We start from the raw sequence: 23888 nt of genomic DNA on the forward strand, positions 1-23888 counted from the left end.
TAGCTGAAGATGATTTTAAAGGGGACTATAAAGAAAAGAGTACTTCAGAATCATTCCACCGACTCATTAACCTCTCACAGAAAAATAATGAATCACCCCAGAGTTTCTTGTTCAGAGCAATTGAACTGAAGGATAGACTGTTGTTTGCATCCAGAGATGTAGAAACGGAAGAGAAGTTTGATGCTGGACCAGTCCAGAAGAAGTTGTTGAGATCATTGGGAACAGGATTAATCAGCAAAGATATCAAGTTGCAGGATCTAGAAGATCCTGGCATTTTGTAAGAAGTCCTAATTGAAAAAAAGAATGAGGCAGCTAGTTTGGAGTTAAAGAAAGGCTCTGGTCCTAAAATTACCAAAATGAGTCAACTGAAGTTGGAGACCACCGGTGGCCAGTCCGAAGATCATAATAGAGACCCTCCAGTGCCACCTCCGAGAGGAAACCTTAAATCGCCAACGAAAGAGAGGACCGTCAGCGCTGACTGGAAGGTAGTAATAGGAGAACTGTGAGCCGAGTTGATTGAGGTGAAAAAGTTGATTCGTTCTAGGCCAGAACCGGTATCGCTCAGACCCAGGAGTAGGTTCCCAATCAAAAGATACCCAGCTTGTGAAGCGTGCCGTTCATCAAATCAGAGTACGGTGTGTGTCCACTGTCTAAGATGTGGTGAGGAAGGACATTATGCCAAGGAATGCCAATGGTCACGGTCGTTTAGGTTAAAAGACAGGAGGTTACGAGTGCAGGGTAACTGGTAACCGCGAAACGGAGGAGGCCCCAGAAGCAAATCCAAATCTCACCAAATCCCAGAACGGCGAATGAGGTAAAACGGCTGCGTCAGTACTATCCCCAAGTGTGTTCCCGTCTACAACAGCTGCAAGAGAGACAGGGGCATCAGTTACTTAATGCCCAGTGTGGAGGTCAAACGATGTACTCTTGGGAGGAGGATTCCTCGGTCAGTAAAAATAGCCTCATCAGCCTCATCTGTGAAAGATGCTTTATACAGTGCCAGCTAGATGGACCCCTAGTAAAAGCACTGTGGGACACAGGAGCCCAAGCGAGCCTTTTAAATGAAGAATGGAGAAGGCGCTACCTGCCACACACTTGCCTTCGGTCACTAAAAGAACTCTTGGGACCAGTGGCACTCCACGGCAAAGCCGTGAATCAGACCGAAATCCCTTTCATAGACTGGGTGGAAGTGACTTTCCAACTCAGGGCCACGAAGAACAGCAACACCATCAAGCTTTTGGTACCTTTTCTCGTGACCAGTGATCAGAACGTGGCAGAGGATCCTATCCTGGATTATAATGTAATCAGTGAGGTCATCACGAAACACAAGGCAGGGGCGCTGGTGGTGGCTGCAATCACCACATCGCTCACCATATCCAACGCCGTGATGGAAAACGTGATTCATAGTGTAAAGAAAGCACAGAATACAATGGACCTAAAATAAATCAAAGTAAGCTTGTGCCGAACCATCATCCCTTCAAACCAAATGGTGGGGGTGAGGTGTGAAGTCCGGGTAGAACCGGGAAGAAAAGTCCAGAAAAGACCGTTCGTGCCAAAAGACTCCTCAGAACTTCCAGAAGGCCTAGTTCAAGATGAGATTCCTACAGGTGGGTTTGCTCGAGTGACAGTACCGGTGATGAATACTATGAAACACAAAATTAGACTGGATCCAAAGTTTAGGTCACATCAAAACCGTTAAAACAGTATATCCAGCCAGTTTGAGACCAGCCCAGGGGTCTACAGTGAATTCAGTCTCCCCACCAAGGAACAGGAGTTGCCCAGGGGAGGAAATTGCATGACCCACCTCGGGGTCCTGGGATCCCCCAGTACCCCTGAAACACTTGTGTGCTGAAGATCTAGCGGTAGCAAAACAGATGCTGAGAGAAGAGTGTCATGCGTTCTCCAAAGATGACTTTGATATAGGCTGTATCCCGTCATTGCATTTGAAAATCAATTTGAAAGACATGACCCCAGTAACCAGAAGTTACATGTCTGTGCCAAAACCATTACATCGTGAAGTGAAAGAATATCTACAAGATTTCATCAACAGAGGTTGGGTCCAAAAGTCAAAGTCGTCTTATTCCTCTCCTATTGTCTGTGTTAGGAAGAAGGACAGTATGTTGAGACTCTGCTGTGATTACCGGGAACTAAATCAAAAGTCAGTACCTGATCGACACCCGATACCAAATGTCCAAGATATGCTGGATAGCCTATCAGGAAGCACCTGGTTCTCTGTCCTCGATCAGGGTAAGGCAGAGTCCAGTAAACCCTCGACAGTATTTATCACACCGTCGGGATTATATGAGTGGATCCGCATACCATTTGGGCTCAGTTCAGCTCCAGCAGAATTCCAGAGGAGCATGGAGACATGTTTAGAAGGATTAAGGGACAATATCTGCCAGCCGTACTGGGATGACAATGTGGTACACAGCAAAACCTTCTGGGAGCATGTTGAACACGTGAGGACCGTATTACAACAGTATCAACACCACGGAGTTAAGTTGACCCCAAAGAAGTGTGAAATGTTCAAAAGACAAGTCCGAATTCTAGGGAAAATTGTGCCCGGAAAAGGATATACCATGGACCCAGCAGAAATCGCTCCGGTACTGGCCTTAAAGACAAGCGGCCCTCTACCGTCGGGGAGTTGAGGCAGATATTAGGATTCCTCTCCTACTATCGTACTTACATTCGGAACTTCTCCAGGATTGCTGCCACACTATACCTCCTCTTGAGGGGGACAATAGAGATAACAACACCCACGGAGAAAAAGAACGCGGGTAGGACCAGGCTTAAAAGAAACAATGCCGTTTCGTCTCAACAGACCATTCTCTGGACAGCAGACCACCAGGAGGTATTGGAAGAACTAGTAGACTACCTGGTAAAACCACCCTTCTTGGGATATCTTGATTTCAATTTACCATTCCGTACCCACTGTAACTTGGCTTCCTTGTTTTCTTTTCTGATCCTAGATGGTTTTAATTATTCTTACTATTATTCTATTTGGAAGTCTTAAAGCATTTAATTTCATCTTTTTCATTTACACTTTTAATTTATCAATTAATAGTACAAGTACACTTAAAAAAAAATCTTGATCTCTTAGAGAAATGAGCTTCTTTCTCCACTTCCCAACCACTTTTTCTGGTGAATACAGATTTTTTGTAGTTTTCCAGTAGTGATAGCCATCTTACTGAACAGTAGAGAGCTGGCAAAAGGCTAGAAAGAAAAAAAAAACATGCTCACTTCACTGCTCACCTCTCCGGCCACCTCCTGCTGCTCCCTGCCTGCTGTCCAGTCCTCCACACTTCCATAGCATCTCATCTCTGGCCCAGGGTTCACTCTAGGCCGGGGCTTCCGACCACAAGATAACCCCAGAGGTCAATGCGCTTGCTCTGGGGGGAGTAATAGCAGGCAGAAGTTCATGCCTAGAGTGAAACGCCACTCTCTGTTGCAGTATTTGCTGCCAATCCACAGCATCACTACTTTCTTTATCTTTCACTACTACAATTCACATTACTGATGATGGTCATGTGTTGACTGAAATATTTGTATTTAGGTTTTGGATATCTTGCACTTAGCAAATTACAGCAATACCAAGTTTTGAGTGCGACAAAAGTGTTGTTGAAACGCTTTGGCTGCCGTCTGAGCCGTCTGATCTTTCACTGGCCCTATTACCAAGAACCGGGAGTAGTGGTCTACTATGGTGAGAGCGTAGACATAGTCTGACAGGCTTAGGGCTAGCTTCACATGGTCCAAGGCTACCAGTTCAAGTAGTTGTTTGGTGATTATGGGCTGCAGGGGAGCCCTCTGGCTATCGCGGTCTTTCCGTTTCTGGTTGCATGGACCACATTCTCGACATCATCTCTCGATTGCTTTCCTCATGCCAACCCAGTAGAATCGCTCACGTAGCAGGACTTCCAACTTCTTCCACCCAAAGTGTCCTGCTCCATCATGGTACGCTTCTAAGACCATTGGCGCATCCCGCTTTTAGACTACCACCTGCCAGACCAGTTCGTGTGTCCGGGAGTTGATACTTCTTCGACACAGCTTTCCCTCGTAGATGAACAGCTTGCCCTTCTCCTTCCACAACTGTTGGGTCTTCTGTGGAGCATCTGGATCAGGGTGCGAGTCAGCTTGTGTCAGCAACTCCTTTACCAGGCGGACCGCCGGGTCGCTATTCTGCGTCTCTGCCCATCCATGGTGGGGCAATGGGTTGAACGTGGCCTCTCTGTTGGCGGAGTGCTTGTCCCTCACACAGTGGGAGCACTGGGTTACCCCGTGATGATGGAAAGCGGGTAGCTCTATCTCCTCCAGCTCTTCCGGGTCTTGCCCCCCATCTGGCAAGTTGGGCATCCTGGACAGCGCATCAGCATTTGAGCTTTATGCCCCGCCCGATACTTGATGGTAAACTCATAGTTAGAAAGTCGGGACATCCATCGTTGTTCTAGGGCACCAAGCTTCGCAGTCTCCAGGTGCGTCAGCGGGTTGTTGTCCGTGAAGACTGTAAATCAGGAGGAGGCGAGGTAGTGTTTGAATCGCTCTGTTACAGCCCATACTATGACTAAAAACTCCAACTTAAAGGAACTATAGTTGTTGGGGTTCCTCTCCTTGGGCTGTAGCTTCCTGCTGGCATAGGCAATCACTCTCTCTCTGCCTTGCTGTACCTGGGACAGGACCGCTTCCAATCCCATGTTGCTGGCATCCGTATGGAGTATAAAGGGTTGGCCATAGTCGGGGTAGGCCAAGACTTCGTCTCCAGTAAGAGCCATTTTCAGTCGAGGTAAAGATTCGTCTTCTGGTTTACCCCATTTGAACGGAGGTTTTGGGTTCTTGGCCTTCTTGGACTGGCCCACTAAGAGGTCCTGCATGGATGCCGCTATCTTGGAGAAACCCTTGATGAATCTCCTGCAGTAGCCTAAAAGTCCGAGGAACTGCCGCACTTCCTTGATAGTGGAGGGTCTTGGCCAGTCCTTGATCACGGTGACTTTTTCAGGGTCTGGTGCTACACATTCAGAGCTTACCACATGACCTAGGTACTTCACCTTGGGCTTCAACAGGTGGCACTTGGACGGCTTTACTTTCAGGCCATAACCAGATAGGGCTTCGAACACCTCAGCCAGGTGCTCCAGGTGGTCTTCATATGTCTTCGAGTAGACAATTACGTCACCTAGGCACAGCAGGATGGTTTCATAGTTTTTGTGTCCTAGGCAACACTCCATTAACCGCTGGAAGGTTCCTGGGGCGTTGCAGAGCCCGAAAGGCATGCAGTTGAACTCTCTGAGGCCCATTGGTGTTGTAAACGCGGTCTTTTCTCTGTCCGCCTCTGCCACAGGAACCTGCCAGTACCCACTGGTGAGATCCAAAGTGGAGAAATAGTTAGCTGATCTCAATGCTGCTAATGATTCCTTAATTCTGGGTAATGGGTAGGCATCCTTATGTGTAATGCGGTTAATCTGCATGTAATCAACACACATCCTCATTGTACCATCTTTCTTTCTAACGAGAACTAATGGAGCTGCCCAGGGGCTACAACTATCTCTGATCACCCCAGCCTCCTTCATCTCCCGTAACATTCCTTTGGCACATTGATAGTGAGCTGGGGGTACAGGCCGGTACTTCTCTTTAATAGGCGAATGATCTCCCGTGGGGATATGATGTTGGACCCCTTTTACCTGCCCAAAGTCTAGTGGGTGTTTGCTGAAGACTCGCTCATATTCTTGGACCACCCGGTATACTCCATGCTTTTGGTGCAAAGGGGTGGAGTCAGTGCCCACTTGTAGCTTCTGACACCAATCCTCCATCGGCCCCTTGGAGCCATTATCCTCCGCTGGTTTGGATGGAGGAAAGGGTTCCACTGTCTTTATTGCGTTGTTACTGACAGTGAATAGCTTAGCAAGGGTAGCATACCGGGGTAAATGGACCTCTTTCTCCCCACAATTCAGGATGCATATCGGTGCTCTCCCCTTGAAGACATCGACCACCCCCCTGGCTGTCAAGATGGTGGGCCTACTATTAGAGTACACGGGTTCTACCAGGGCCTGATAATCTTGACCCCTGAGACCGATTGCTGCCCGACACCATATTAACATTTCACTCCTAGGGGGCATTGCAATGGGGAATGGATCACTCATTCTGACACTGCCAACTTCTCCTCCAGACAGCTCTACCTGTTGTCTTTTCATCAGGGCTCTGATTTCCTTCTGCAGAACTTGCTGCTGACTGGAACTGGCAGTCTCTGCGAGCTGTTGCAACAAAAGAATAATTTCCCCAAGACAATTCTCTATCACATTGGTGCCTATAGTTATCATAGGATGACTTTCTCGGCGATCAATATCAACAATAATCATTCCTTGTGATGGCAATTCTACTCGGCCAACTTTTATGGTCACCTCTTTATACCCCACCTGAGGCAAGGGCTGACCATTGCTGGCATAGATGTTAAGATGTTCATCTGGACTGCGGGTAATGTCTGAATCAGTCCAGTATCGTTTATAAAGGATATATCGCATCATGGTCACCTGAGAGCCAGTGTCCAGCAGTGCGTTCATCGGGATGCAATCAAGCACGACAGGTAGGACCGGTCGTCCGTCCACGTACTTGTCTCGACAGCTTTGTGGGCCTGGTCGTCTTACTCCTGGGGGTTGGCCCTCTGCCCCAGGGGTTGCTCGTTTAAATTACAGAATCTTGCGTAGTGCCTCGCCTTTTGACAGCGGCGGCAGATGGGTTGTTCGTCCTGGTCGTAGCGATCGCTGTTCCTCCCTCTGGTCGGTCGCATTCTTCTCTGTCATTGCCACGGGACGTCATCTGGACTGGAAGCCAGCTGGATCCTTTCCTTTGGAGACACTTGCATGGCCTGCACAGTTTTAATTAACGCAGCCACACTTTTGGTCATCTCCTGGAGCTGAAGGCGTAGGTCTGCAGACGTATCATTATCTAGGGTCTGGGTGTCAGCCTCCACAGGTGCTGGGGAAAAGGACGCCACCTCCTGGTGGTATGTGATAGCTGGGCGTCGGAGGGATGCAGCGACACCTGGGGTTGGTTCTCGTAGCACCCGGATGGCTCGGTCTTTAAATTGTACAAAGTCCAGATCAGGGTTTTGCAGAGCCATAATGCGCAGCTCTTTCCGGTGAGCATTAGACAGGAGCCCCTCAATAAACTGCTCAGTTAGCACACTGTTGGGGTCTACCTGTTTAATGGCCCGTAGCGCCTTCTGCAGGTTTAGAGCATAGTCCCGTACACTGTCCTGCACCCTTTGTTTGCACCCGTAGAACTTCATTTTAATTTCTGTTGCGGTGCGGGTGTCAAAAGTATCTTTCAACCGGGCCAGTATTTCCTTAACAGTGCCTTTGTCCCTGCCTGGCCAGGACTTCACTTGTCTCTGGGCTGCACCAATTAGCTGGCCTATGAGGATTCTGACTTTTTGCTCCTCAGACATGGGGTACACTTTAAACAAACTGCGCAGTCTCTCCCCAAAGTTGCTCAGGGTGTGCGACTCCGCTGAGTACTGGGGCAACCATGCCGCCCCCGGTATATATGGCATGGATAGCGGCATTACAGTGGCGGCGGCCGTGCCCGCGGCTGAATCCTCTCCCAGGTTGGGCATCTTCCTCCCCCCTAGTGAACCTCAGCCAGGTCCTGGGTTTCTGATGACGTACCAGTATGCTGCTCTGCAGGCAGGAGGGATCGCTTACCCGGTGGTTCCGGAACGGGGCCTCTTGCTTCCCCTCAGCGGATGGCAAATGACGTGATGACACAGTTTAGTAAAGTCTATGGCACACAGGACCCGGTTATACCAGGCTTTGTGAATCCTGTTTGTGATGCCAAGTTGACGCACCCCCTGGGCCGCGGGGTACTCGGTGCGGGGCAGGTCGGTGCAGGGGATGTCACAGTGGCGGTGACCTGGTCCGTGACCCAAGGCGGTCAATAAAAGGGGAATAAAGAAAAGGGAATATAGTTTTTATATAATGTTCATGACGCCACCTGTGGTATGCCGCTATATGGAGCCACCGCTGCGGTGCAGGTCCTCTGGAGCTGATGATGACGCAGCAGAGTTGGTTCAGCTCTCCACAGGCAGAGCTTAGCTCCAGGGCAGGAAATGGTGATGTTCTAGATGTTGCTGTGCAGTGTAGTGCAGGGGATTGCGCAGTTAATAATCAGTCCACAACTTAATGGCGATTTCCTCTTATCTTTACTTGTGGTTAGGCATACCGGGGCACGGGTACTAGCTGGTAGTAGAGGTCCGGGCGGCCTGGAAGCAAGTTGGGAATCCACCTCTCCAGGTGAAGTTGGAGGCCTTCCCTTTGCCCTAATATGTTTGGCCCTGCTGCTTATAGCTATGCTGCGGCCCTCGTCCCTGAGTAAAACGTCTTTGTGCTCACCCGTATGCCAGGCAGCTCGGGCCTTCTTGGAGTGTCGCTCGCACGTGGCGGTGCTGGGCCCTATGTGCTGCTGAGCCTCCGGGCGTCTGATGGGGCCAGGAGACCTGCAGTCTCCTACCCTCCGGTTTCTGCTGCTGGGCCTTCAGTGCCCCACAACCTCGGACTACGGTGTCCGGTTCTTCTACGCTCCTCTCTGGGGTGAACTGCCGTGCAGCTCCACCCCACAGGTCTTTCCTCGTCGCTGTCCTGTATTCAACTCCTTTCGCTAAATCTAACTAACCCCGTCTCCAGATTCCAGTTGCTAAGGGGAGGAGCTCCCCTTGCTGATCTGGAGCCAGGAAAGTGTTGCATGCTAGTATACCTGACTAGGGGACCCCTGCTTGCTTCCAGGCATGGCATCACCCCTTGTGAGGGAGGCAATGCCACTGTGGCAACCGGACTCCTGGGGTGCCACAGCAGCGTTACAGAACTGTGGCGCAACATGCATTAGGGCCTCTCTATATCACTGGAGGCTGTCGGAACAGAAGGAGAGAGGGAGAGAGAGGGTATCCATACTGTATGTGTATAAGCTGGGTACATTTCTAATGTGTGGTTTTCTTTGTGTAAAAGAGTGTATGTGGCTATTTATCTACATTCTTGTGTATGTATGATTATGGTTTTACAGGAAGATTTTATTCTGTAGCTTTTTGTACCTGGATGACAGAGTTTGAGCAATATGAGGGCTCATTCACATGATGTTTTCCATCCATGTTTAGCAAGTATGTTTGAAAAGTACTTTATGTACATGGAATATATATCAATGCTTTGTATTGCCAGATGTAGGCCAGAATGGTGTTATTTTGTCCCCTGTCTGGCCAATAAGCATAACACACAAAACAGTTGTTAAAATAGTGCAGTAGATCACTCCACAGTATCCTGTAAAAGAACCCAAGTGATAATCACAATATTCTATAAATAACAAACACCCCTCATTAACTCTCTGTGTCTGGATGCTCCAGTGATGTCAGTGGACAAATATGGAGTCACCTCACTGGAGCTCCCCATTGTACCTGAGAAGACACCAATACTTTTTCAATACTAAACATTGTGTACAGTGGCTTTTTTTCCCTGAATATTTAATTTGACCGTTAAAGGGAACCTGCCATGTGATTCTTTGTGACCAGACCACGAGCCGCATAAAACAGAACCTGACTGCGTGACTGCAGTCAGGTATAGTTTTTATGAAGCAATGCTGAATTTCAGAAAAAAACATAGCTTAAAGGCCTGCTTCTCCCCACACTGCTCTGGATGACAGATCTTTCATGTGTGTACCTGTCAATCAACTGGATTCATGTTGCGAGAAGCCAGCCGGACATGACAGTGGATAACTGTAACCTATTTCATGGTCACCAGTCAGTTCTGTAAAGCACCAGTCCAGGGTTTTATTTATTTCACTTCTGGAGTGGTATCACTAATGCAAGTTCCCTGCTCCTAGTAATATACTAAGCAGCCCCCTTAAATGCCCTGCCCTAGTGACAGGTCACCTATTGAGGTGGATTCTGTGCAGGAAATAACACACATGCCACATGCAGAGTATCCCCACTTTGCAAATAGATCCACAGTATATCAAACTGCATGTCTGAGACTTCATCAAGTTAACAATTGCTCTATCTGTAAATATATATCTATAACTTTAGGCTAGGTCATCAATATCAGATCAGTGCGGGTGTGACCCCACTGATCAGCAACCACAGGACACAGTCAGCCAATTTGCATCACAGGGAAAAATTCCTTCTTGACCCCCAGAAAAGGCGATCAGTCCTAGAACCCTGGATCAAACCTGATTATGATACTAGTTATTTAATTTCTATTATCGTATTAAATGTACTACTATAGGTGTAATATTTTGTCATATTTAACTGTAGCCCACAATGTTATGTGTATAGAGGAAATCGTCCAGCCCTTTTTTGAAAGCTGCTATAGTGTCGGCCATTACTACCTCTTGTGGTAGTGAATTCCACAGTCCATCTGCTCTGAGTGTAAAGAACCCTTTCCTATTTAGGTGCCAGAATTGCCTTTCTTCTACCCGTAATGAGTGCCCCCTGCTCCTTAGTATGGTCTTTCGAAGTAATAAGTCATGTGCTAGTCCTTTGTACTGACCACACATGTATTTACACGTGTAAATGAGATCTCCTCGGAGGCGTAGTTTTTCTAAGCTAAACAGACTCAACTTTTTCAACCTCTCATCATATGAGAGGCCTTCCATCCCTTGTAATAATCTAGTTGCCCGCCTTTGAACTAACTTCTGAATATCCTTTTTAAAATATGAAGCCCAAAACTGGATCCCAGAATCCAGATGTGGCCTCACCAGTGATTTATAAAGGGGTAACAGTACATTGGGATCGAGGTATTTAATTTCTCTTTTAATACATTCTAAAATCTTACTTGCTTTTGCAGCTGCTGCTTGACATTGAGTACTGCAGCTCAGCTTACTTGTAACCAGAATACCCAAGTCCTTCTCCTGTTTTTTAGTCCTGAATAAACTCCCATTTAATGTGTATACAGCAATAGGATTACTCCGTCTTAGGTGCATTACTCTATATTTATCTACATTAAACCTCATCTGCCAAGTGTTTGCCCATTCAGTCATCTTATCCAGATCATTCTGCAATATTATAAAGTCAAGATCAGATTTTAGTATCCTACATAGTTTGGTGTCGTCAGCAAAAACTGCCACTTTACTCTCAATCCCAACCCAAGGTCATTAAGAAAGAGGTTAAAAAGAATCGGTCCTAGCACAGATCCCTGCTGCACCCCACTGCTGACTATATCCCATTTAGATAATGTACCATTTATGACAACTCTTTGTTTCCTATCATTTAGCCAATTCCTTACCCATCTACAAATAGTTCCCCCAAGTCCTTGCTTCTGTAGCTTTAGTATAAGGCTGCTATGTGGTACAGTATCAAATGCCTTTGCTAAGTCCGGATAAATCACATCCGCCACGTTACCAACATCCAGATTTGCACTTACCTCCTCATAGAACCCCAACATGTTGATTAGACATGACCTATTTTTCATGAATTCATGCTGATTATCATTTATTGTATTATTCTCTGTGCTATAACTCTGCAAGTCATCGCTTATGATGCCCTCAAAAACTTTGCACACTACTGATGTCAGACTTACCGGACGGTAGTTACCTGGATCCACCTTTTTACCTTTCTTAAATATCGGTACCACATTGGCTACCTCCAATCTTGTGGCACTACCCCTGTTACCAGAGAGTCTAAGAATATGAGAACAGCGGTTTGTGACTTACTGAGCTTAATTTCCTCAGTATCCGTGGATGAATACCATCTGGGCAGGGGATTTGTCAATGTTTAATTTGCTCAGACGCAGTCGTACTTCTTTTTGTGTTAAACTAGTTATATTAGGTGGTGAACTATGATTTTTGCCTTGTTGAAAGATCCCTGGAATGGACAGTTTGTTGGTGAACATGGATGAAAAGTGCCTGTTTAATATCTCAGCCTTTTCTTTGTCCTCTATAATTATCTTGTTATTGTTTTTTAAGGAGCCGATACCATCTGATTTTTTCTTTTTGGCATTGATGTACAGTACAGACCAAAAGTTTGAACACACCTTCTCATTTCAAGATTTTTCTGCATTTTCATGACTATGAAAATTGTACATTCACACTGAAGGCATCAAAACTATGAATTAACACTTGTGGAATTATATACTTAACAAAAAAGTGTGAAACAACTGAAAATATGTCTTATATTCTAGGTTCTTCAAAGTAGCCACCTTTTGCTTTGATGACTGCTTTGCACACTCTTGGCATTCTCTTGATGAGCTTCAAGAGGTAGTCACCGGAAATGGTTTTCACTTCACAGGTGTGCCCTGTCAGGTTTAATAAGTGGGATTTCTTGCCTTATAAATGGGGTTGGGACCATCAGTTGTGTTGTGCAGAAGTCAGGTGGATACACAGCTGATAGTCCTACTGAATAGACTGTTAGAATTTGTATTATGGCAAGAAAAAAGCAGCTAAGTAAAGAAAAACGAATGGCCATCATTACTTTAACAAATGAAGGTCAGTCAGTCCGAAAAATTGGGCAAACTTTGAAAGTGTCCCCAAGTGCAGTTGAAAAAACCATCAAGCGCTACAAAGAAACTGGCTTACATGAGGACCGCCCCAGGAAAGGAAGACCAAGAGTCACCTCTGTTTCTGAGGAAAAGTTTATCCAAGTCACCAGCCTCAGAAATCGCAGGTTAACAGCAGCTCAGATTAGAGACCAGGTAAATGCCACACAGAGTTCTAGCAGCAGACACATCTCTACAACAACTGTTAAGAGGAGACTTTGTGCAGCAAGCCTTCATGGTAAAATAGCTGCTAGGAAACCACGGCTAAGGACAGGCAACAAGCAGAAGAGACTTGTTTGGGCTAAAGAACACAAGGAATGGACATTAGACCAGTGGAAATCTGTGCTTTGGCCTGATGAGTCCAAATTTGAGATCTTTGTTCCAACCACCGTGTCTTTGTGCGACGCAGAAAAGGTGAACGGATGGACTCTACATGCCTGGTTCCCACCGTGAAGCATGGAGGAGGAGGTGTGGGGGTGCTTTGCTGGTGACACTGTTGGGGATTTATTCAAAATTGAAGGCATACTGAACCAGCATGACTACCTCGGCATCTTGCAGAGGCATGCTATTACATCCGGTTTGCGTTTAGTTGAACCATCATTTATTTTTCAACAGGACAATAACCCCAAACACACCTCCAGGCTGTGTAAGGGCTATTTGACCAAGAAGGAGAGTGATGGGGTGCTACGCCAGATGACCTGACCTCCACAGTCACCAGACCTAAACCCAATCGAGATGGTTTGGGGTGAGCTGGACCGCAGAGTGAAGGCAAAAGGGCCAACGAGTGCCAAGCATCTCTGGGAACTCCTTCAAGATTGTTGGAAGACCATTTCCGGTGACTACCTCTTGACATATTTTCAGTTGTTTCACACTTTTTTGTTAAGTATATAATTCCACATGTGTTAATTCATAGTTTTGATGCCTTCAGCGTGAATGTACAATTTTCATAGTCATGAAACACAGAAAAATCTTTAAATGAGAAGGTGTGTCCAATCTTTTGGTCTGTACTGTATGTATAAAAAATTTTGGAATTTATTTTAATGTTGCTGGCAATTAGTCGCTCTGTAGATAATGTTGCTAGCTTGATTTCTTTTTTATATTTCTTATTTAGGTCTTTACACTCCTGAAATGCTATTTCTGTATTCTCAGCCTTCAAGATTTTGAAATCCATTTGTTTTTGTCTTATTTAAACTTTGTACTGTCTTATTTATCCATAATGGTTTCTTTTTATTCCTGGACAATTTATTACCAGAGGGTATAAATTTTCTACAGGTTTCTAGTAGTATTTCCTTAAACATGCCCCATTTACATTCGGTATCCCCAGTTACCATGGTCCCAGTCTACACGATTAAGCTCTTCCCTTAATTTGTTGAAATTAGCTTTCCTAAAGTTCCAGGTTTTTGCATTTCCTTTTTGAAATGTTTTATTGAATATTACATTGAAACTTACCATATTATGGTCGCTGTTTCCCAAATGCTCCCGGACCTGTAGATCTGAAACACTATCTGGTCTATTTGACGGAACCAGATACAGCAGATTACCTCCCCTGATCGGTTCATCTACCAGTTGAGAGAGGTAATTGTCCTGAACTGTGGATAAGAACTTACAGCTTTTAGCACAACTGGACGATTCTATGTCCCATTGGATATCTGGATAGTTAAAATCCCCCATAATAAGGACCCTATTATTATTTGCTGCCTTTTTAATTAGTTCCAGCATTTCGTCCTCTACTAGTTCAGCTATATTAGGAGGCTTGTAACATATGCCAATTAAAAGTTTTCCATTATGACCATCCCCATGTACATTAACCCAGACTGACTCTACATTGTCAGTGAGCACAGGTTTTCAGTTGGATCTTACGAAAATACACACACCTCCACCTTTTTTGTCTTTCCTGTCATTTCTAAATGTAGTGTATCCCTCCATGTTTGTCACCAAGTCATGGCTTTCATCCAGCCAGGTTTCCGTAATACCCACCACATCATATTCCGTGACCAACATGAGAGTCTACAGTTCAGTCATTTTGTTTACGAGACTTCTTGCATTTGCCAGCAAACATTTAATACCATTAGCACATTTGTTACTCCTACTCCGCTCCCTACTTTCCTTGTGTATCCCAGACCCCCCCTAGATCATCTCTAACCCCTGCTGTCCCACTCTCTCTGTCTACTCTATCTATCCCCTTATTAGCATGAATACCCTCCCTCCCCCCAGATCCTAGTTTAAAAGATCCTCCATCCGTCTGACCATTTTGTCCCCCAGCATAACTGCATCCTCCCCATTGAGATGCAGCCCGTCCCTATTGTAGAGCCTGTAGCTGACAGCGAAGTCTGCCCAGCTCTCTTTGAACCCAAACCCTTCCTTCCCACACCAATTTCTGAGCCACTTATTTATCTCCCTAAGCTCCCGGTGTCTATCTAGTGACGCTCATGGCACCGGCAGTATTTCTGAAAACACCACCTTGGAGATTGTGGCCTTCAGCTTCTCTCCTAGTTCCCTGTAATCATTTTTAACCCCTTTCTGACGTATGACCTAATAGTACGTCATGGTGACCTGGGCCGATTGGACCAATGACGTATTATTAGATCATATGGGGATCGCACCCGCACACAAGCGGTGCGGGGAGATCGCTGCCGGGTGTCAGCTGATTGTCACAGCTGACATTTGGTACTAAGCCGATCTCAGCATTGCGGTGGCAAGGGGAGGTGATCGGGATACTCACCTCCTCTTCCGGACTCCAGCGTTGTCTGCCGCGGCTTTCCAGATGTTGCTGTGGCACCCTGCAGTTCACAGGTACCACAGGACCCAAAAGGGTGCATGGATGGACTTCTCCACAAGAGGCCCTCATTACAAACAAACACCTCCACCCTTCCACCTCATACCACCAGAGGGAGACCTGATAGGGATATATATATGGAGGGTGGAGCCAGGCAGTTCAGTCAGAGTTAGGAGTTCAGAGAGTGTGCTGCCACTGAGAGCAGTGAAGACGCAGCACGTCTCCTGCTGTATTGAGGGCCCCGAGTGTGGCCGGAGGCAAGGAGGAGAGGAGAGAGGTGTTGAGGGGGCAGAGGAGCATCATAGGCTCACCCCAAGACACAAAAAGGACACCGGGTCCGCGCCTACAGGGTCCTTTATACCCAGTAGAGATCACTGGCATGCCAGGAGGACTACAAGTCCCTGGTCGACCTGAAGCTAAACCCTTGACAGGATTAGGAACCACGAAGGCCCCGGCATCCAGGGATAGTGGTTGCCAGAAAAAGGTCCAACTACCAAGGGACAGGTGAAGGAACAGCATGACACAGAAGCTAGTCCCAGTTGCAGACTGGCCAGGAGCGTAGAGAGAGGGAGACACGGACCAGGAGGCCTTATACCCGCTCACTGGTGAGAAGTCCTGAAGTGCACCCTTCCTACCGAGTACCCTGGACTGTACCTGACATCCGCACCAGTAAAGGTACTGAAGTGAATCCCCTGTCTCTGTCAGTTACTCCTGCTGCGCCATCTCTCCTGCACTGCAAGCCCCAGCATCACCACCATTTGCACCTACACTGCCCCGGGGGCCCGGTCCGCCTGTGGGGAGCAGAAACATCCCAGCTGCCATCCCATCACCCCCCGGAGGTCTGCAGTGTCAGGGACACAGAATAAAAGTCCAAAAAGTGTTAAAAAATGAAAAAAAAAATTGTAAAAATATTTAAAAAAAAATAAAAAAAATAACCCACCAAAAATAAAAATATAATGTACCCATCAATAAATATTATTATGAAGAAAAAAAAACACTAAAAGTACACATATTTGGTATCGCTGCGCCAGGAACGACCTGACCTATAAAACTGTCCCACTAGTTAACCCCTTTAGTGAACACGGTAAAAAAAAAAAAAAAAGCAAAAAACAATGCTTTATCATCATATTGCCAAACAAAAAAAGGAATAACACGCGATCAAAAAGACGAATATAAATAAAAATGGTATCACTGAAAATGTTATCTTGTCCCGCAAAAAACAAGCCACCATACAGCTCCATCAGCCGAAAAATAAAAAAGTTATAGCTCTCAGAATAAAGCGATGCAAAAAAATATTTTTTTCTATAAAATAGCTTTTATTGTGTAAAAGCGCCAAAACATAGAAAAACTATATAAATGTGGTACCGCTGTAAATGTACTGACCCGAAGAATAATGCTGCCTTATCAATTTTACCACATGCGGAACAGCATAAGAAAAAAACATAAAAAAATTCTGGAATTGCTGTTTTTTGTTTATTCTGCCTCCCAAAAATCGGAATAGAAAGCGATTAAAAAATGTCAAGTGCCTGAAAATGGCACCAATAAAAACATCAACTTGTCCCGCAAAAAACAAGCTGTCATATGACTCTGTTGGCCAAAATATGGAAAAATTATAGCTCTCAAAATATGGCGATGCAAAAACTAGATTTTGCAAAAAAATGGGCCTTTTAGTGTGCGACAGCTGTCAATCATAAAAACTCGATATGATTCTGGTATCGCTGCAATCGCACCGACCCAAAGAATAAAGTCGTCTAATCACTTATACCGCACAAGGAACGGCGTAAAAAATAAACTCTAGGATTAGGGTTAGGGCTGTGTTAGGGTTATGGTTGGGCTAGGGATTTTTTTTCAAAAGTAAAAAAAAAAAAAAAAGATGACGATACAAAAGCTAGTGGATTCTGCAGCAAAAAAAAGAAACAGCAGCAAAAACTAGTGTTGAGCGCAAGTGCTCGCTACTTGAGTTTGCATCGGGTGCTCAGGAACGCACTGAGTATCGCGGGTGCTCAAGTGACATGCTCGAGTCTCTGCCCCATATGCTTCGTGGCCAAAAAATCCTCGCGGGGATTGCCTGCCATGCACGAGCGATCCCTGCATGTTTTTTTTGGGTGTTTAATAACCATGAAACATGCGAGTGGGGACTCGAGCATGTCACTTGAGCACCTGTGATACATGGTGCATACCTGAGTACCCGATGCAAACTCAAGTAGCGAACACTTGGCTCAAGACTAATGACAACTTATTCAATATGATGACCTATTGTCATCAAATTCTGTGTCGTACCTCTGGATTCAAAATGTTCACTATACCCCTTGATAAAATCCTTGAGGGGTATAGATTTCAAAATGGGGTCACTTGTGGGGGGGGGTTCCACTGTTTAGCCACATCAGGGGCTCTCCAAACGCGACATGGCGTCCGCTCTCAATTCCAGCCAATTTTGCGTTCAAAAAGTCACACAATGCTCTTTCCCTTCTGAACTCTGCCGTGCGCCCAAACACTGTATTTTCCCCACATATGGGGTATTGGCATAGAAATTGCACAACAGTTTTTGGGGTCCATTTTCTCCTCTTACCCTTGTGAAAATAAAAAAATTGGGGCTAAAACATTATTTTTGTGGAAAAAGTTTGATATTTTTATTTTCACGGCTCCATGTTATAAACTTCTGTGAAGCACCTGGGGGTTCAAGGTGCTCACCACACGTCTAGATAAGTTCCCTGAGGGGCTAGTTTCTAAAATGGTGTCAATTGTGGGTTTTTTCCACTGTTTAGGCACATCAGGGGCACATCCGCTAAGTATTCAAGTAAATTTTACATTCAAAAAGTCAAATGGAGCTCCTTCCCTTTCGAACCCTGCCGTGCGCCCAAATAGTGGTTTTCACCCACATATGGGGTATCTGCTTACTCAGGAGAAATTGCACAACAAACTGTTTAGTGCAATTTCTTCTGTTACCCTTATTACAATGCAAAATTGGGGGCTGAAAAACATTTTTGTGGGAAAAATGTGAAAATTTTATTTTTACGGCTCAATGTTCTAAACTTCTGTGAAGCACCTGGGGGTTCAAGGTGCTCACAACACATCTAGATAAGTTCCCTTAGGGATCTAGTTTCCAAAATGGTGTCACTTGTGGGGGGTTTCCACTGTTTAGGCACATCTGGGGCTCTCCAAACGCAACATGGTGTCCGCTAATTATTCAAGCAAATTTTACATTCAAAAAGTCAAATGGCACTCCTTCTCTTCCGAGCTCTGCCGTGCACCCAAACAGTGTTTTTTCCCCACGTTTTTGGTATCTGCGTGCTCAGGGGAAATTGCACAACAAATTTTTGGGTCCATTTTTTCCTGTTACCCCTGCAAAAATAAAAAAAATTGGGTCTAAAGTAACATTTTTGTGAAAAAAGTTAAATGTTAATTTTTTTCTTCCACATTCCAAAAATTCCTGTGAAGCACCTGAAGGGTTAATAAACTTCTTGAATGTGGTTTTGAGCACCTTGAGGGATGCAGTTTTTAGAATGGTGTCATTTTTGGGTATTTTCTGTCATAAAGACTAGAGATGAGCGTTGTTCTACTCGAACTGTTCGCCAATCTCAAATTCGAGCTGTTTTGGGCGGTGTTCGAGCCGTTCGGCGAACACGAACGATTTGAAAAAAATTCGGCTGTTCGAGGTTATGTTCGATAACTGTTCGTGCACCAAAATCATAACTGGATTTTTTCTCAGTAATGATGAAAATTAATGTTAATACGCAGTTTGAGTGTACAGCGGGGTGGGGGGAGGGGCAGGGGATGGATCTCTGCAGGAACAATGAAGATCTCCATTTTTTTTTCTCTTTCCCGCATTTGCAGTGGGGAGGTGCAATCTGTCAGCCTATCAGCAGTGCACACACGGAGCGAAGTGCTTTTTTTCACACAAGCAAGGGCATGTGTCATTGGCAGTGTATGTCACATGTCCTTGCCCTATAAGACCAAGCCATTTTCCCCGTCGCCACCATTTTCTCACTGCTGCAGCTGCGTGTTAGACGGCACCGCTGTTGCTGTGTGCGCTATACCTTGTTAATTTCAAGCCAATTTTCCCACAAATCTACAGATAGCTTGGGAGTAGGGAAGAGTTGTGATTGCAGTCCTTTTAAGGACTAGGTTACAGCATTTCCTACGACTTTTATCAGGCAGGTCTGTGCTCTTAAATAGATAGGTTGGGAGTAAAGACTAATTGTAATTGCAGTCCTTTTCAGGACTAAGTTACATCAGTTCCTATCAGTTTTTGCCAGGCAGGTCTGTGCCAGTGCTGCGCAAGTTTTTTTCACAGCATTTGGCTGAATCTAGCAAAGCTAATCCTTTTTGGCCTATTGCAGAGTGTGTTAGTCAGTGGAGTAGCCTATATGTGTTGCAAGCTACACCACCTGTGTATAGAATACCATTTTTTTTACTGCACCTAGTAAAGTAAAACCTTTTGGGCATAGCATCATTCTATTACTCCATCTATACTGACCTCCACCAGGTTGCAAATTGAATATAATTTTTTTCTGCATCTAGCTCTGAAAAAATATTTGGGCTTCTAGCAGTGTGTGGGACTTGGTCTATTAGTCCATCTATACTGACCTCCATCAGGTTGCAAATTGAATATAATTTTTTTCTGCATCTAGCTCTGAAAAAATATTTTGGCTTCTAGCATTGTGTGGGACTTGGTCTATTAGTCCATCTATACTGACCTCCATCAGGTTGCAAATTAAAAATATTTTTTATCTGCATCTAGCTCTGAAAAAATATTTGGGATTCTAACAGTGTGTGGGACTTGTTCTATTAGTCCATCTATACTGACCTCCACCAGGTTGCAAATTGAATATAATTTTTTTCTGCATCTAGCTCTGAAAAAATATTTGGGCTTCTAGCAGTGTGTGGGACTTGGTCTATTAGTCCAGCTATACTGACCTCCATCAGGTTGCAAATTAAAAATAATTTTTATCTGCATCTAGCTCTGAAAAAATATTTGGGCTTCTAGCAGTGTGTGGGACTTGTTCTATTAGTCCATTTATACTGACCTCCACCTGGTTGCAAATTGAATATAATTTTTTTCTGCATCTAACCCAGCCAATAGTTTTGGCCTTATACCACAGTTTGGCCACTCAGCTCTGCTCAGTTCCCATCCATTGTTTTTTTGTGCAAACAACTCCAGAGTTGTGAATTAGTTAACCACCAAAATGAGTGGAAAAAGGCCTGCTGCTGGTGGAAAGGGGAATAGGCCTGTTGGGAAGGGGAAAAAAGGTTGTGTCCGTGGGGTAGGTGTTAAAGCAACAGTAACATCTGCAGAAGAAAGACCATCTTCCAGCCAAACTAAAATGTCTACTTCTTTTAGCGGACAATGTGATAAGATCCCTTTCTTACGGCCACGCCAATCGCTACAAATTCCAGATGAGGCACAAAAACAGCAGGTGCTTCAACGGATATCAAGGCTCCTTTAAGTGGGCTCTCCTCCACATCAACTTCAACATCACAAATACTTCAGTCCTCAGAGGTGTCACAGAAATCGCACTTGCTTCCTCACAGCTCCCAAATCTCCAGCTGCCCATCTGAGTATGAGGTAGAACAGATGGTTGAGTCTGCAGAGCTGTTAACTCATACTATAGCCTGGGAATCAGAGGTCGGCTCCAGCACTTCTGTGAATCCAGACGAGGAAATGATCTGCACTGATGCCCAGAATCTTTATGAGTCGGATCCAGGACCAGACGCAGAAGGTTCTGACCATAATGTAGACCCTCATTCCCAAACTGTAACTCCTGTTGGTGGAGACAATGAGGAAGACGATGATGAGACTCAAATACCTGATTGGAGCGACAACTTTAGTTTTTTGTCAGGGCAGGAACATAGAAAGGCATTAAAATTAAAATTACTAATCATGTTTATCTGTATCTTGGCTGGAAAATAATTTGGGCTTTGAAGCAGTGTGCAGTACTGATTCTATTAGGCCATCTATACTAAGCTCCACCAGATTTAAAATTACTAATCATGTTTATCTGTATCTTGGCTGGAAAATAATTTGGGCTTTGTAGCAGTGTGCAGCACTGATTCTATTAGGCCATCTATACTAAGCTCCACCAGATTTAAAATTACTAATCATGTTTATCTGTATCTTGGCTGGAAAATAATTTGGGCTTTGTAGCAGTGTGCAGTACTGATTCTATTAGGCCATCTATACTAAGCTCCACCAGATTTAAAATTAATAATAATTTTTAGCTGCATCTAGCCCGGAAAATAATTTTGAGGCTCCGAGATGCGCAAGACACGTAAGTGCCTTCTTGCTGCACTACCTGCAACATGACCCTCAGATTGTCAGAATTCAAAGTAATTCTGACTACTGGGTTGCCACACTCCTAGATCCCTCACACTCTTCGATCAACCTTTTCATTTTAATAAAGACCAAAAAAATGGTCATTTTTGAAATTATAAGCATTAGCAGGTTATTACAAACTGAAATCAAACAGTTTTCAACTCAAAACTTTATTCTAGGTGATGTTACATTTGCACATAGGACCCCTTGTTCGAAAGGTGCTTCTGAACTCTCTCGTCCATTGAATTTGTCAGGTTTTGGATGGTTTCTGCTTCAATTGTTTTGCATGAGGACAGAATACCCTCCCAGAGCTGTTGCTTAGATGTGAACTTCCTCCCGCCATCATAGACACTCCTTTTGATGATGCTCCAGAGGTTCTGAATGGGGTAGAGGTCAGGGGAGCATGGGGGTGACACCATAAGTTTGTCCCCTTTTATGCCCATATCAGCCAGAGATGCAGATGTGTTATGTGCAGCATGAGACGGTGCATTATCATGCATGAAAATGATCTTGCTGTGGAATACACGGTTCTTCTTCTTGAACCATGGCAGGAAGTGCTGTTTGAGAAACTCCACATACATTATGGAGTTCATCTTTACCCCTTCAGGGATCCTAAAGGGGCCGACAATCTCTCTCCCCATTATTCCAGCGCAAAACATTACTCCACCTCCTCCTTGCTGGCGCTGTAGCCGTGTTTGCGTGGGGTGTCCATCAACCAGCCATCCTCCACTCCATCCATCTGGACCATCGAGCGTTGCACGGCACTCATCCGTGAACAAAACAGTTTTGAAATCAGTCTTCATGTATTGTTTGGCCCACTGGAGCCGTTTCTGCTGGTGTGCAGTGGATAGAGGAGGTCGACAGGATGGCGTACGCACAGCTGCAAACCTCTGAAGGACCCTGCATCTTGTTGTTCGGGGGACATTGGAGGCACCAGCAGCTTCAAAAACTTGTCTGCTGCTATGACAAGGCTTTTTTGCTGCTGCTCTTTTAACCTGACGTAATTGCCTGTAGGAAAGAGTCCTCAATTTGCCCTTATCAGCACGCACATGTGTGTACTGTGAATCAGCTACATACTTCTTGATTGCCAAGACACTTCATCCTGATCATCGCACAATGTTGATTGTAGTCATGCCTTGACCTAAACACTCTGCAATTTGTTGCTTCTCAGCAGCCGACACATCCTTTTTCTTTCCCATTTTGGCAGAAAATGTAGGCTGCTTAATAATGTGGGACAGCCTTCTTAAGTAGTCTTGCCTTTCATTGGACACACCTGCCAAACTAATTAGCACAGGTGTCTGCAATTGCTTACAGTGATATAAAGAGCCCTGACACACATCACCATCAATAAGTTTAACTGACAAACAAACAAATTCTTCCCTTATCACTCCTAAACACTTTTTGCATAGTAATTTGGAACACAGTGTACATGTGCTTTTCCACAAAACACCAGTGGTTCACGTAGTGAATCTTACAGTTCTAACTTGCCAACCGTGGTCTGTATGGAGTTGATCAATAAAGGGACCAAAATTAAGATAACATAGACGGGAGAGTTCTCTATGAATAGGAATTCCTAAGTATTTGATACCCTGTGAGGGCAAGGCAAAGGGAAAGTTGGACTGGATGGAATCCTGTATGGATTTGGGGAGGGAGACATCGAGGGCCTCAGACTTCGCTGCATTGATTTTAAAATTTGACCATGTAACAAAGTGATCTATTTCAGCCATAACAGCAGGGATGGATATATGTGATTGAGTGATATATACTAGGACATCATCAGCTAATGGAGAGCACTTGTACTCGGTGCCTCCCACCTCAATCCACCTAATATTGGGGTTATGGCGAATTGATGAGAGCAGGTGCTCCGTCACTAGGATGTATAAGAGAGGGTACAGAGGACATCCCTGCCTTGTCCCATTGGTGATTATGAATGGTGATGAAAATGTTCTGACGCGCCCCCTGAGCCTTGGGACACCCGGAGCCGGACCCTTTTTGGTGGATGCTGTTGGTTGTAGTCTCCGTGGCGGCGACCCGGTTCGGTGGCTCAGGGCGGTCAAACCAGTGGCGGAACTATTTATGTGGTTTTGATGTTTAAACGTCCGACTACGCCACTCGTGGATTGCGGTCAGAGTGAACTGCCGCTGCAGGGCAGACCGCTGAGGCTGGTGTTGTGGGTGCAGCAGAGCGTAGCATAACTCCCCACGGGAGAAGTATAGCCTCAGGGCAGTGTATGCGGAGGATGGGGGTGATGGTGCAGGGCAGCAGCAGTAACGACACGGAGTCAGTGATGCAGTCCAGGGCC

This window comes from Phyllobates terribilis, unplaced genomic scaffold, assembly GCF_046119375.1.
Source record: "Phyllobates terribilis strain yellow unplaced genomic scaffold, ASM4611937v1 Scaffold_4__5_contigs__length_816908805, whole genome shotgun sequence".
NCBI lineage: Eukaryota > Metazoa > Chordata > Amphibia > Anura > Dendrobatidae > Phyllobates > Phyllobates terribilis.